We start from the raw sequence: 7,623 nt of genomic DNA on the forward strand, positions 1-7,623 counted from the left end.
ACAAAAAGAAACAAATGGAAATCTCAATTTTAAAAAAGTTAATTAACATATTCATTTATAGAGATGTTAAGACTACGAGGCATATTTCTAGCTCCAGAAGCCTGTGATTCTTTGAGTGAGAAAATTAAGACAAACTTAAGAGGACAAAAGGTACATGTGAGGAGACGATAGAAAAAATAGCCATCAGTCATCAGGCAAAGCTTATTGGGACAATTCTGTAGTTGCCTTTACTTACTTATTTTTAAAAATTATTTATTTATTTGAGAGAAAGGGAGAGAAAAGGAGGAAGAGGCAGAAAAAGAGACAACATGGGCACGCCAGGGCCTCTAGCCCCTGCAAACAAACTCTGGGCACAGGCGCCACCTTGTGCATCTGTTTTACATGGGTCTTGGGGAATCAAACCTGGGTCCTTAGGCTTTGCAGGCAAGTGCCTTAACCACTAAACCACCTCTCCATCCCACTTACTTAGTCATTTCGTGTATATTGCTAGTTTATTTTCAAAATATTTAGTGAGTTAAGGTTCCTTGTTATAAGTGATGAAACTGAAGTAGATAGAGACTAAACTATCAACCCCAAATCATTTTCTCATTCTGCAGTCACCTTGATGTTGCTGGCAGAAAGCAGCTGACCACAAGTAGCTGATGGGAGGAAACTTGTTTATTTTGGCTTACAGACTTGAAGGGAAGCTCCATGATGGCAGGGGAAACCGTGGCATGAGCAGAGGCTGGACATCATCTCCTGGCCCACATCAGGTGGACAACAGCAGCAGGAGAGTGTGCCTCACACTGGCAAGGGGACCAAAACACCCATAAGCTGGCCCCCAACAGCACATCTCCTCCAGCAAGGCTCCAATTTCCAAATAGCTGCCAGCTGGGGACCTAGCATTCAGAACACATGAGTTTATGGGGGACAAATTCAGACCACCACACCTCATGTGCTAGCCAGCTATTACATCAAAATACTTAATAAGAGACAGAGCTTATTTTCACTCCTGGTTTTGGGGATTTCAGTCCATGACCTGTTGGCCTCATTGCTTATAGAGTTGTGGTTAGGCATTGTGGAAGAGTGGGAGGGTGTGCAGAGGAAGCTGCTCACCATGGCAACTAGGAAGAAAGAAAAGAGAGAGAGAGAAAGAGAGGATCCTTATTCAAGGGCATGCTCCCAGTGACCTCACTTTCTTTTTCCGTTTTTTTCTTTCATAGATAGATAGATAGATAGATAGATTGATAGATAGATAGATAGATAGATAGAGATAGAGATAGAGATAGATATAGATATAGATATACAACTTCTATACTTGCAGACAACAAACATGGTATTTCCCTCCCCTCCCCTCCCCTCCCCCACTTTCTCCTTCATAACTCTGCTCTCTGTCATATCCCCTCCCTCTGTCCATTAGACCTCACTTTCTTAGATGAAGCCTCACTTTCTAAAGGTTCCATCACTTCAAAACAGCACTCAGGCTGGGACCAAACCTTTAATGCCTGGACCTTTGGGCAACACTCATTCAAACCACAGCACCAAGCAAATGGTAAGCCAAAGATCTGAACCTACATCACCATGCCACAGCACCTTCACCACTATGCCCGATACCCTTCCTAATTCTCTTGCTTATTAATTTCATTTTCCTTCTCGCGAAGAGAAAACATTATACTGCTGTTATTTTTTTTAATTATTTATTTATTTATTTGAGAGCGACAGACACAGAGAGAAAGACAGATAGAGGAGGAGAGAGAGAATGGGTGCGCCAGGGCTTCCAGCCTCTGCAAACGAACTCCAGATGTGTGCGCCCCCTTGTGCATCTGGCTAACATGGGACCTGGGGAACCGAGCCTCGAACTGGGGTCCTTAGGCTTCACAGGCAAGCGCTTAACCGCTGAGCCATCTCTCCAGCCCTGCTGTTATTATCTGAAGCCTTCCTTGGGAATCTCACATTGCAGGGGTCATCAGTGGCACATGACCTGTGCTGTCTTGAGGCAGTGAACACATCACTAGTCCCTTCCACTTTAGCTGTAATAGAGAACACTCTGCTTCAGTGCAGCTACTTACTCCACGAATGCATGAAGAGTACCTTGAGTCTTAGAGCTCAGGTTGTAGCCATGAACAAGTCAGGTATCACGTGCAAGCTCAAGGAGGCCGTCATTTTAGACATGTTGTGAAACAGGAAATTTGCGGTGGTTAAGGTAGTGCTTTCTCACAACGGCACAGAGGTCAGTTGCAAATTGTAACTCAGTAGTAGTCCTCGTTAGATTAATAAATATGCAATTAAGAATAAGGTAGGATCTTAGCAATGCTTTAAAAAAGAGACAAAGGTCAGAGCATGGAATGTAATAAGTACAGTAGTAATGGATAAGATAAGACACAATGTGTTGTAATATTCACTTATTTTCATCAGGACAATGTTTAATATTTGTAATACTTTTATTTATTTATTTATTTATTTTTGAGGTGGGGTCCTCACTCTAACTCATACCACAGTCCCAGGCTGGCCTCAAACTCACAGCGATCTTCCTACCTCTGCCTCCCAAGTGCTGGGATTTAAGGCGTGCTCCACCATGACCCACAGCGTTTGTATTTGTATATGACTGCCAAAGTTTGTTTCACATTCTTCCAAGGAAAATATCCTATCTGTATTTGAGGCAAAGCAAACTGCACAAGGCTTGAAATTCATGACTAGATATTCTCTCTTTGCCTCAAAGAAGCCTCTCTTCTACAAAGACACTATTTTTTTTTTCAGCCAGGAGTGGTTTTTCATGCCTTAAATCCCAGCACTAGGGAGGGCAGAGGTAGGAGGATTGCATTGAGTTCGAGGCTAGCCTGAGACTATGTCATGGATTTCAGGTCAGCCTGGGGTAAGAGCTAGACCTTACCTCAAAACAAAAGAAAAATAAATGTCCCTTAACACAAGATTCAAAAAGAAATCACACGTACCTAGCAATGGCTTAGTAATCTGTAGAAGTTGAAAATATTTTAATACTTGAGATTTGAGCCAGAAATAATTCTTTTATTTAAGTCTTTTGGCAAGAGGGATGTTTGAGTATCTTCTTTGACAGCATAAAGTCTTTTGGAGGAGGGAATCTGATAACATATCTTCAAAAACCTTCAGGTAGGAATAATTATATTTAGAACTACAAATCCAGGTAGTACACATGAAACTCCCATTGTTTAGTTTCATTATTTATGACTTAGGCATAAGTTTAAGAGAAGACCATAAGGCAGTAAAAGAAGCAATCATTTAGTCTTCTAACTCATGGGCTTTATTTATGCCAACTCATAAATTCCCTGACCTGGTCCAGTGAAGTCAACTTTATTTACATGCGGTTATGGGTAGATGATCAATCTGAAACCATGGCAGGAAATCTCTCTCTCAGCTTTGACTCCACAAGGCAGCCACCACTGGCTAAATTGTCCTTTGTGCATTTTTTTTCTTTTGCATTTGCTATTATTTCTCTCCCACACAAATTGCTTGCCAAATATTTCTAGAGCAGCTTTCACTTTGGACAGCACTTTGTGGGGTGCTTAAATTTCTTTTGCTGCCAAGTTTGATAACTTGGTCAGAAACCCTCTCACTTGAGTCACAAGTAAATCATTGCTTCATGGGAAATACCTCATTTTTTACTGTGGAGGTGTTAAATGCAGTCTAGACTCACAGGAAGATTTATGTCCTTGCTGACTAGGAAGGATATTAATCAAGTATTTTCAAAATCACTACAGTCACTGCAGCACCCAGGCTGAACTCAAATCCAAATGATCTCCCAAGTACTTTCCACAGCCACAGACCTTCCTTCCCTCACACTTTTAGACTCAGAACAAAAGATGTCCTCAGTGGTTGAAGTTGTTATTGTGGGGTATTTTTCTTGCCATGTAATTAAAATATAGATATGTATTTTACTTGGTGTAGTGGTTTGATACAGGTGTCCCACATAAACTTAGGTGTCCTGAATGCTAGGTTCCCAGCTGATGGAGATTTGGGGATTAATGTCTCCTGGAGGCAGAGTATTGCTTGGGGCGGGCTTATGGGTATTATAGCCAGTTTCCCGATGTCGATGTTTGGCACATTCTCCTGTCACTATTGTCTACCATATGTTGGCCAGGGGGTGATGTCCACCCTGTGCTCATGCCATCATTTTCCCCTGCTATCATGGAGCTTCCCCTCGAGCCTATAAGCCAAAATAAATCCTTTTTTCCCACAAGCTGCTCTTGGTTGCGTGATTTCTGGCAGCAATGCAAACCTGACTGCAACACGTGGGTTCTCTCCTTGTGGAAAACACTGTCAGCATTGGATCTTTTAGAAGTAGAAAGGTAAATACTCAGAAGCTAATTGGCTTGCCCAAGAAGACAAGGCAGCACATGGGTCTGCAGGTGCTAGAATCTTCTGACGCTCTTGACTGGTGCTGCTGTTTCTATTCCCAGGACATCCCAACAAATCAGAAATAAGGCTGGAGTTTGAGAGATGGCTCAGCACTTAAGACACTTGCTTGCAAAGCCTGATGGCCTGGGCTTCATTCCCCAGCACCCCATGTAGAGCCAGATGCACAATGTGGCACATGTGTCTGGAGTTTGATTTCAGAGGCAAGAGACCCTGGCACATCCATTCTACCTCTCCCCTTGCAAACTTAAATATATATATGTATGTATGTATATATATGTATGTATGTATTTAAATCAAAGTTAGGAAATAGAGTGAATAATGATTGGATTAGATAGCTTGGAAGGTAAGCCTGAGACCCTGAGAGAACCTGACACAACCTGAGTTTGATCCCTAGAACCTATAGTAAAAGCTGAGCATGATCGTACATGCCTAGAACTCTAGTCTTGTGGGGAGCAGACACAGGAGAACCACTGGGGCTCACTGATCAGCCAGTCTGACTGAAAAAGCTCCATGTTCAGTAAGAGACCTCATCTCAAGGAAACATGGTATAGCATAGAACACCTGACGTTCTCCTTTAAGCTTCCATATGCATCTGTGCACATATGCACATACCCTGCATGCCTGTGCACACACACACACACACCACCACCACCACCACAAAAGAAAACAAGAGTAATGTACTTTGACCATTCATCAAAAGCTCCCATTGCTGGGTGGGCAAATATGTGGTGAGAACTCTGTGTCTGATTTGTCTTTGGTGTTTCCTCATCTTGGATGTCTTTTATTTATGGTCTGTCACGTCTTAGATTTCTTCCATTCCTCTAATAAATTCCACTGATAAGGATTCCCTTTTGTCTAATGTGGCTTTTTTCTTTCAGAAAATGAAAATAGGGGCTGGAGAGATGGCTTAGCAGGTTGCTTGCAGAGCCTAAGGACCTAGATTTGACTTGCCAGTATCCACCCACACAAAGCCTAATGCACAAAGTCATGCATGCATCTGGAGTTTTGTTTGTAGGGGCTGGAGGCCTGGACATGCATATTCTCCCTCTCTTTAAATAATTAAATAAAAATAAGATTTAAAAAAATTTTAAAAGAAAATGAAGATAGTATGAGCTTCAAAATTTTATTAACCTGAGTTTAAACCTCAATTATGTGTGACCTCAGATAGATTCAAACACTTCCCAAGCAGAGAAGTACATAAGTGAAGAGCTCACCTCACTGCATGGTCATGAGGTGTTTTAATGGCACATTGATATACCTACAGTGTCTGACACAATGAAAATCATGCAAATGCGAGTTCCATTTTTTTGGTATGATTTGATTCCATCCTTGGTGTGCACTTAACTTCCTGACTTCCTTTGTATTTTTATTTACTTTTGTCTTTTTAGTTGGCCATACCAATATTTGGTATCTTTCATTTTGGAATTTTCAAATACACTTTGTTTTTGCTGATTCCCATCTACTTCCTCATCACAATCCCATTCCCCCCAATCCCCTTCCCACCTTCTGTTGACATGTCACATGTGTTCCTTTTGCCCCTCCCTCCCCCTCTTCCAGATCAGTTCTTTGTGTTTATTTTGGTTTTGGTTCTATCTTTATAGGATACAGACAGGTAGGTAGGTAGGTAGGTAGATAGATAGATAGATAGATAGATAGATAGATAGATAGATGGGATTATATGTTAGAGGCAAAAGGCTAAGGCTTGCCTATGAGAGAGAACATGTGGTTTTGATCTTTCTGACTTAGAGTCACTTCATTTAATATGATTCTTTCCATATCCATTCTTTTTCCTGCAAATTTCATACTTTTATTTTCCATACTGCTGAATAGAATTCCATTGCGTATTTGTGTGCATGTACCACATTTTCCTTACTTATTTACCTGTTGATAGGCATTTTGACTGACCCCAATTCTTAGCTATTATATATAGAGCCCCAGTAAATATGGATGTGAAAGTATCTCTAAAGTAGAGGGTGGAGTCCTTAGGATGTATGCCTAGTATAACTGGGTCATATAGGAGGTCTCACTTTTTGAGATACCACCATGCTGATTTTGTAGTCTCATGACACTGCAATGACGACCAAGAAAACAATAAGTGGAAAATCAAGGCTACAGTGAATTCCACACTCAACCTCTGGACATAATATCTTGTCTATTTGGCTCAACATCATCATAATAAATTTCAGATAAAGTACATGTGATATTTCAATGGAATTCACTCATGCAATAGATCAAACTTTACATTCAAAAAATTGTGAACATATTTTTTTTCTGTCCAGTACTTCAAGACTCACTGTGAAAGGACACAAGGATGAATGTATACTAGCGAGTGAACCATTCATTCTTGTTCTAAATTAGCACTGACTAACTGAGTTGCTGTTATGTGTCTGGCTTCCTGGGACCTGCTTAGTCTCCAGACAGTGGAAAATCCAGAAGTGACAATGGGCATTCTTTTATTTTAAAGTTTATTTGCATTAAGGGACAGGGGGAGGGAGGGAGGGAGGGAGGAAGAGACAGCGCACCAGGGCCTTTTGCCACTTTTTATTTTATTTCATTTCATTTTATTTTATTTTTTAAATTAGTTTTCTATTCAGCAAATACAGGCAGTTTGGCACCATTATTAGGCTCATCCGTGGCCTACCACATCCTCATTGGCCCCTCCTTATTGATGTATATGGGTCAAAAATATGAAACGCTTCACGAATTTGCATGTCATCCTTGCGCAGGGGCCATGCTAATCTTCTCTGTATTGTTCCAATTTTAGTATATGTGCTGCCGAAGTGAGCACCTCTTGCCACTTTTTAAAAATATTTTTTTGTTCATTATTTATTTATTTGAGAGCGACAGACACAGAGAGAAAGACAGCTAGAGGGAGAGGGAGAGAATGGGCGCGCCAGGGCTTCCAGCCTCTGCAATTGAACTCCAGACGCCTGCGCCCCTTGTGCATCTGGCTAACGTGGGACCTGGGGAACCGAGCCTCGAACTGGGGTCCTTAGGCTTCACAGGCAAGCGCTTAACCGCTAAGCCATCTCTCCAGCCTTCTTGCCACTTTTAAGGAACTCCAGGCACATGCACCACTTTGGGCCTCTGGATTTATTTGGGTACTCAGTACTCAAACTCGAGTTGGGAGGCTTTGCAAACAAGCTCCTTTGATTGTTGCGCCATCTCTCCAGCCCCATACATTGAGCATTCTTGCGCTCTAATATGGCCCCAGTTGATGAAGTGAAACCTGAAATAGGTTCAAATAGCTGG

At 41.6% G+C, this 7,623-nt stretch overlaps 1 non-coding gene across 1 annotated transcript; it reads right to left on the reverse strand.

Moving 5' to 3' along the window:
• Nucleotides 1-7,052: 7,052 nt before the first annotated feature.
• LOC123458932 lies at nucleotides 7,053-7,159 on the reverse strand. The gene has a single exon (XR_006635866.1). It is a non-coding gene; the product is annotated as a U6 spliceosomal RNA (small nuclear RNA).
• Between the last annotated feature and the right edge of the window lie 464 nt (nucleotides 7,160-7,623).

Source organism: Jaculus jaculus, chromosome 2, assembly GCF_020740685.1.
Source record: "Jaculus jaculus isolate mJacJac1 chromosome 2, mJacJac1.mat.Y.cur, whole genome shotgun sequence".
NCBI classification, from domain to species: Eukaryota; Metazoa; Chordata; class Mammalia; order Rodentia; family Dipodidae; genus Jaculus; species Jaculus jaculus.